We start from the raw sequence: 6,850 nt of genomic DNA, 5'->3' as shown, positions 1-6,850 counted from the left end.
TTCCGGTGTTTTTCCCTTACCATAGCAAATTAGAGGGGATGACTAATTTCTCTTTCCCTTCTTCGGTAATAGCCCATCCCTCTTGGTTATACTCTCCCTTTTGACTTTTGATTAATTTTCTGTCCTTTTTGTTATATACTGGCTTACCATAAAGGGGGATCTGCCCGTCTGGGATTAGGGCTCCCTCAGTTGCTATCTCACCTTTTGCTGCTTCTTTTGCCTCTCTGTCCGCCAGATCGTTTCCTTCCTCCAGTTCTGAGCTCACCTTCTGGTGTGCCTTAATACGCATGACTGCTACCTTTTCAGATAGCTGGACCGCTTCCAGTAAGTGCATTCTCTCTTTCTCATGTTTGATATTTTTCCCTTGCGAATTTAACAGTCCTCTTTCTTTCCAGATGGCTCCGTGTGCGTGCACGACTCCAAATGCAGACCTTGAGTCCGTATAGATGTTTATTTTCTTTCCTCTTGCTATTTGTAAGGCACGGGTCAGAGCAATTATCTTGGCCTTTTGTGCAGAGGTATCTGTCAGCAAAGGTCCAGATTCTATTACTTTTCTTCAAATGGTAACTGCATACCCAGCATGTCATTTTCCACTGATGACGTAGCTGCTCCCATCAGTGGAATCAGATCATCAGTGGAGCTGATGGGAGGATCATCCACATCATCAAAAGGAGTTTATGGCTGGAGTAGGTAGCTTCGATGGTCTCCAGGTAGGCATGGTGTACTGGCTCCCCTTGGTTTAACCTTTGTGGGGAAAGCCAGTGACCGCCCTTCACTTCCAGCACTAAGGACACTGTGTGAGGCACTAGCACAGTTATTTTCTGGCCCAAGGTGAACTTGTGTGCTTCCTGGATATTTAGCACCACTGCTGCAACGGCTCTGAGGCATCCCCACCATCCCTTGGCGGCAGCATCCAGCTGCTTAGAAAAATAAGCAACTGCCCTTCGATATGGGCCCAGGTCCTGTGCTAGTATTCCCAGGGCAATTTCTCGTGGGAGAAGAGGAAGAATGGTTTATTCACATCTGGGAGTCCCAGAGCTGGAGCTGACATGAGAGCCTTCTTTAGCTGGTCAAAGGCTCGCGTGGCCTCCTTTGTCCATTGGAGGTTTCTGTTCCCATTTGCAGTGAGCGCATACAGCGGTTTTACAAGCAATCCATAATTATAGATCCACAGTCTGCACCACCCAGTCATTCCCAAAAAGGTTTGCAGTTCCTTTATTGTCTCAGGTTTTGGGGTTTGACATATCGCTTCTTTGCGGTCCTGCCCTGAGGCCCGTTGTCTGGCACTAACCTCATAACCCAGGTAAATCACCTTCTGCTTTACCACCTGAGCCTTCTTCAATACCTGGTACCCCTGGAGTCCCAGAAAGTTTAAAAGGCTTACCATCCAGGCCACACAGGCTTCTTTTGTCTCGGTGGCTACACCTAAGGGAAAAGAAGCAAGGAGCTTCTGAGTAACTAAGACTGGCCTGCAGAGGAGGGCAGTCACATCTGGGCATCTGTTGGGCCCTCCAGCACCGCGACAGAGCTGGCTGGCTGATTGCTCCTGTGGAAAAAAGGAAATGCCTAAAAGGCAGAGCTCCAAGAGCCTGGTGCAGCACAATGATGGTGTGTCACTGATGCCACAGCATCTGATGTCCTGCTGCCGGCCTACACCTGCAGCTGTGCCAGCTGCCAAGAGCAGAAGGCAATCACTAACACAATTCTTTGCAATCTGCAAGCACACAAGGGGAGGATTTGCTGGCAAAAGCTGTTGCTTGCTAACCACACGCCCAGCAAGGAAGAAGGTGTGAGATGGACATGTGTCAGAACCCCTATGGAATTTGCCCAGACTCTATGTCCAAAGAAGCTGCTCACTGAATCAAGGACAAGAGCCCAGGGGCTGCCTCACCTGGGAGAAGGCTCTTTACTCTGCCTGCCCCCAGTCCCAGAAGCAGGGAGCACAGCCCCCTTCCGATGTGGGTGCGTGACTGTCAGCGGCAGGGGAGCTTTAGGGCTTTGGGTCTGCAGGGGGACGGCTGGAGGCAGGGCCTCTCCACAGTCATTCCCTCCCCGAGGCAGCCAGGGGATGAAGAGCCCAAGCCCAGAGCCGAGCAACCCGCATGCTGGATTCCTCGGGCTGCCTGCTGCAGCTCAGCTTTTCCTGGCCTTTGTTGGAGCTGGCCCACACTTACTTGGTGCTTGATTTGCTCAGAGGAGCTGTCTCAGCCTTCTTCTCTGCGGGGTGAGGGATGAGGACGTGCTGCTGTTTCATATCCGCTGGTACCATTTGCAGAGACTTCTTTTTCAGGTCGACAAGTGCCGTGCAGGAAGCACTCTCTGCCTGCAGCCTCGGCATTTCTGTCTGCGTCTTCTGCTACAGGGGAAGCAGAAACAAGGAACGGTTTTAGATGCAGGTGCTAATGTGGGAGCTGTCACATGGCAGTGGGGCAGTCGTCCCCGCAGGGTTTCCCCAGGCTCAGGGCACTTTCCCTGCAGCCTTCTTTCTCTCAGAAAGGCAGCGTGAAAGGCCTCAGCCCTCGGCCTCTGAAGCTAAGGGCAAGAACACTTTCACTGCAGTAGGCTTTGGAGGAGCCCTCGTCCTTCACAATGGAAAACAAGGCTCAGAAAGGGCAGGTTTTTCTCTTTGAGAGAAGCTTCCTGGCAGAGCTAAGAGGGGAAAAGTGTGCACGTGGCCCCCTGAGAGAAGAGAAAGGTTCCTTCTGGAGTGCTTGAAAACAGTTGCCATACCCATACTCCCCCGTTCCTTTCGCCATGAGCCTTGCACTTTTCCCACACGTGCTGTCTCTCCCATTCTTTTTTCAGCTGCTCCTCAGCCAGCAATGCCTGCAGAGTTCTTTCATCTTGCAGACGGCACAGGCAGCATATTTCCTACAGGGGAGATGGACGTGCAATGGTTAGAGTAAGAGGCAACAAGAAGGCTACTCAGAGCAGCTCCTCGGTGGCATGTTGGCAATGACTGCCAGGAGACTGCTGTCATATTACCTGTTCTGTAAGACTCCTCCTCCATCCTTGCCTCTCCTTTCTTCTTTTCCTTACCTGTTTTCAGGTGTTGGGAGGAGATTTTCCCCTGCAGCTCCTCCACGTGATATGTGGAGCCCAATCCTGGAAGCAAAACTAAGGCAGTGTGACTCCAGGGCACCGCTTTCAATGCTGTAGAGCGCTGGTCTTGGTGCCAGCCTCAGAGAGGGGCTTGCTGTGGGGTGGGAAAGGAAGCGCCATTCCCCCAGCCCATGGTTTTCCTAGGCTGTGGAAATCTGCATTTGTACTCTGCTCTTGCACAGGAGCACACAGGAAATGTCCTTCAGGATGAAGTCTAACACCCTGCTTCTTGGCTAGGGTGTAGGAAAGAAAGAGCAGGGTCTCTTGAATGCAGCGCTGCACCGGGTCCTGAGGAACGCTCTTCTGGAAAGAAGAGAATCCCTCAAATGACGGACCTCCAAGGGATTGGTGGCCTACAATCATGGTGTGTCGCTGAGGCCACAGCATCTGATGCCCTGCTGCCGGCCTGCACCTGCACCTGTGCCCGCTGCCAGGATAAGAAATGAACCGCCAATGCAGCCATCAGGGTGCCAACAGCATGGGGAGGGACGTCTCCAGGAGCTGGTGTCTGGAGGGATGTGCAAGGCATTGGTGGGCCTTGGCTTGAAAGGAGCTCAGGCCTTGCTCAGGACCTCCTGGAGGAGCTGTGTAACCCCTCCACTGCCCTCCCAGCAGCAGCTGAGCATGCAGCCCAAAGTCCCCGCACATGGGAGCCCTGACATTCATCTCTCTTCTTACCAGGAAAAGTTTCTTTCTTATACGGCAGTCCATGAATACTGGCAAAGTGCTCAAAACCTGGAAGATGGGCTTCTTTGCAAGGAGGAGCTCAAAGCCCGCCATGGGCCGCTCCTCTGATAGTGAAGAAGGCACTGAAGAAGGCAGAATAATTGTCAATATGTAACATCTCCAGAGGCATTTCTCTTCTAACAGCCCAGGTAGGCGGACCACAGGGGCTACCTGTCCTGCTCTCCAGTGACCCTCACCGGCAGGGTCTTGAGTTTGGGGCCTGGCTGCAGCAGAGCGCTTGCCCTTCCCCTGTTCTTCCATCCTTGTGGAGCTCTCCTGAAGCACTGTCTGCAGCCTGCAAACACAACAGAGGAGGATTTGCGGCAAGAGATTTTGCTCACCAACCGGGTGCCCAGGCAGGAAACTGCCGTCAGTGGGACGTGTCAGGACCATTGTGGAGTTCACCGAGACCTGGTGTCCAAGGAAAGCTGTTCGCTGACTCAAGGACAAGAGCTCAGGGGCTGCCTCCTCTGGCTTTCCCCCAGCCTCACCTGGGAGAAGGCTCTTTTTCCCCAGCAGCCTGGCCCAGCTTTGCCTCCCCTTTCGCCCTGGAGAGTCTGGTTAGAGAAGGACTCTGGTGTGTGAGCAGCTGGCTCTTAATAGCAGGAGGCACCCCTGTAAGGAGGAAAAGAGAAGGCTAGTCAGAGCTGCTCCTTGGTGGCCACAAAAATTCTTCACACAGAGGGTGGTGAGGCACTGGGACAGGTTGCCCAGAGAAGCTGTGGATGCCCCATCCCTGGAGGTGTTCAAGACCTGGTTGGATGAGGCGCTGGGCAACTTGCTCTAGTGGCTGGCATCCCTGCCCATGGCGGGGGGGGGTGGGAATAGAAGATCTTTAACATCAATTGCAACCCAAGACACTCTATGATTCTCTGGAAAGGTTCAAGTTACCGCTCCAGTGAGGACAGCTGAGTGACACTCCCTGCTCCCTGCGGGGAGAAGTGTGCCAGTGAGAGCCCAGAGGCCTCATTGCCCAAGGGGCTGTTGCTAGTGGAAAGAAGGCTGTTGCAGCAGAGGATTACCAGAGCGGGAGCTCTTCCGCAGTCTTCCCAGAGATGTCCACAGCTCTGCTCTTGGTCTTGTCTTCCTGCAGGGCCTCCTTTCTCTTCTCCAGCTGTTTCCTAACACGCCGCACACTCCACACTGAAGGGCAGCTGTAGTAACAAAGAGCAAGAATCTCACATGGCCTTTGAACGTCCCCAGCTCCGCCTGCCCCCAGTCCCAGGAGAAGGGAGCACAGCCCCCTTCCGATGTGGGTGCGTGGCTGTCAGCGGCAGGGGAGCTTTAGGACTCTGGCTCTGCAGGGGGACGGCTGGAGGCAGGGCCTCTCCATGGTTATTGCCTCTCCAAAGCAGCTGGTGGATGGAGAGCCCAAGCCCAGAGCCGAGCAACCCGCATGCTGGATCCCTCCGGTGGCCTGCTGCAGCTCAGCTTTTCACAGCCTTTGTGGGAGCGGGCCCACACTTATTTGGTGCTTGATTTGCTCAGAGGAGCTGCCCCAACTTTCTTCTCTGGGGGGTGAGGGATGAGGACGTGCTGCTGCTTCATATCCGCTGGTACCATCTGCAGAGACTTCTTTTTCAGGTCGACAGGTGTCGTGCAGGAAGCACTCTCTGTCTGCAGCCTCGGCATTTCTGTCTGCGTCTTCTGCTACAGGGGAAGCAGAAACAAGGAACGGTTTTAGATGCAGGTGCGAATGTGGGAGCTGTCACATGGCAGTGGGGCAGTCGTCCCCACAGGGTTTCCCCAGGCTCAGGGCACTTTCCCTGCAGCCTTCTTTCTCTCAGAAAGGCAGCGTGAAAGGCCTCAGCCCTTGGCCTGGCAGAGCTAAGAGGGGAAAAGTGTGCACATGGCCCCCTGAGAGAAGAGAAAGGTTCCTTCTGGAGTGCTTGAAAGCACTTGTCATACCATGGCCGTCTCTCTCCCATTCCTTTCGCCACGAGCCTTGCACTTTTCCCACATGTGCTGTTTCTCCCACTCTTTTTTCAGCTGCTCCTCAGCCAGTGATGCCTGCAGAGTTCTTTCATCTTCTTGCTGGCACAGGCAGCATATTTCCTACAGGGCGTGTAGGGCGTGCAATGGTTTGAGAAATGTCAGATCTCCAGAAGCACTGCCCTTGTAACTACCCTTCCCCTGTTCTGCCATCTTTCCTGCCATCCTTCCTTCCTGTTCCTGCCGCTGCCAGGATAAGAAATGAACCGCCAATGCAGCCATCAGGGTGCCAACAGCATGGGGAGGGACGTCTCCAGGAGCTGGTGTCTGGAGGGATGTGCAAGGCATTGGTGGGCCTTGGCTTGAAAGGAGCTCAGGCCTTGCTCAGGACCTCCTGGAGGAGCTGTGCAACCCCTCCACTGCCCTCCCAGCAGCAGCTGAGCATGCAGCCCAAAGTCCCCGCACATGGGAGCCCTGACATTCATCTCCTTTCTTACCAGGAAAAGTTTCTTTCTTATACGGCAGTCCATGAACATTGGCAAAGTGCTCCGAAACCTGGAAGACGGGCTTCTTTACATCGAGGAGCTTAAAGCCTGCCATGGGCCGCTCCTGTTTAACAGCAAAGAAGGCACCCAGCCCAGGTATTGTGACACCTTGAAAAGCAAGAAATCAGGAACACGGATCAGTATTTCTGGGGCTTCTCCAAGCAAGAAGATGGGCCCTCATGCCTTGGCCACTGCTCATGGGAAGGTGCCAGACAGTGTCATTCTGGAGAGCCCTGGAGATGGCCTCGATGGCTGGGATTTTCCCAGCTCCCTCCTTTTTGCCATCTAAAGTGGAGCTGGGCTAGTAAGAGCAGAGCCAACACCCTCAGCTCAGTAAAATCCCCCCAAGGAGTTCCCAACAAGTAGGGGAAGCCTTGAGTACCGGCACCAGCTACATGCTGGCCTGCCCACTCTGGCCACAGGCAACACACAAGCACCAGGCAGAATGGATCCCGTCCTTCTGCTGGAGCTGGGCTCTTCTTTTGTGCATAGTGCCAGAGCAGCAACGGGCCCCTGGCACATCTCCAGTTTGCAGGCTGCCGCTG

The sequence above is a fragment of the Anser anser genome (genome assembly GCF_964211835.1).
Source record: "Anser anser genome assembly, chromosome: 1".
NCBI classification, from domain to species: Eukaryota; Metazoa; Chordata; class Aves; order Anseriformes; family Anatidae; genus Anser; species Anser anser.
This window is presented reverse-complemented; position numbering follows the sequence as displayed.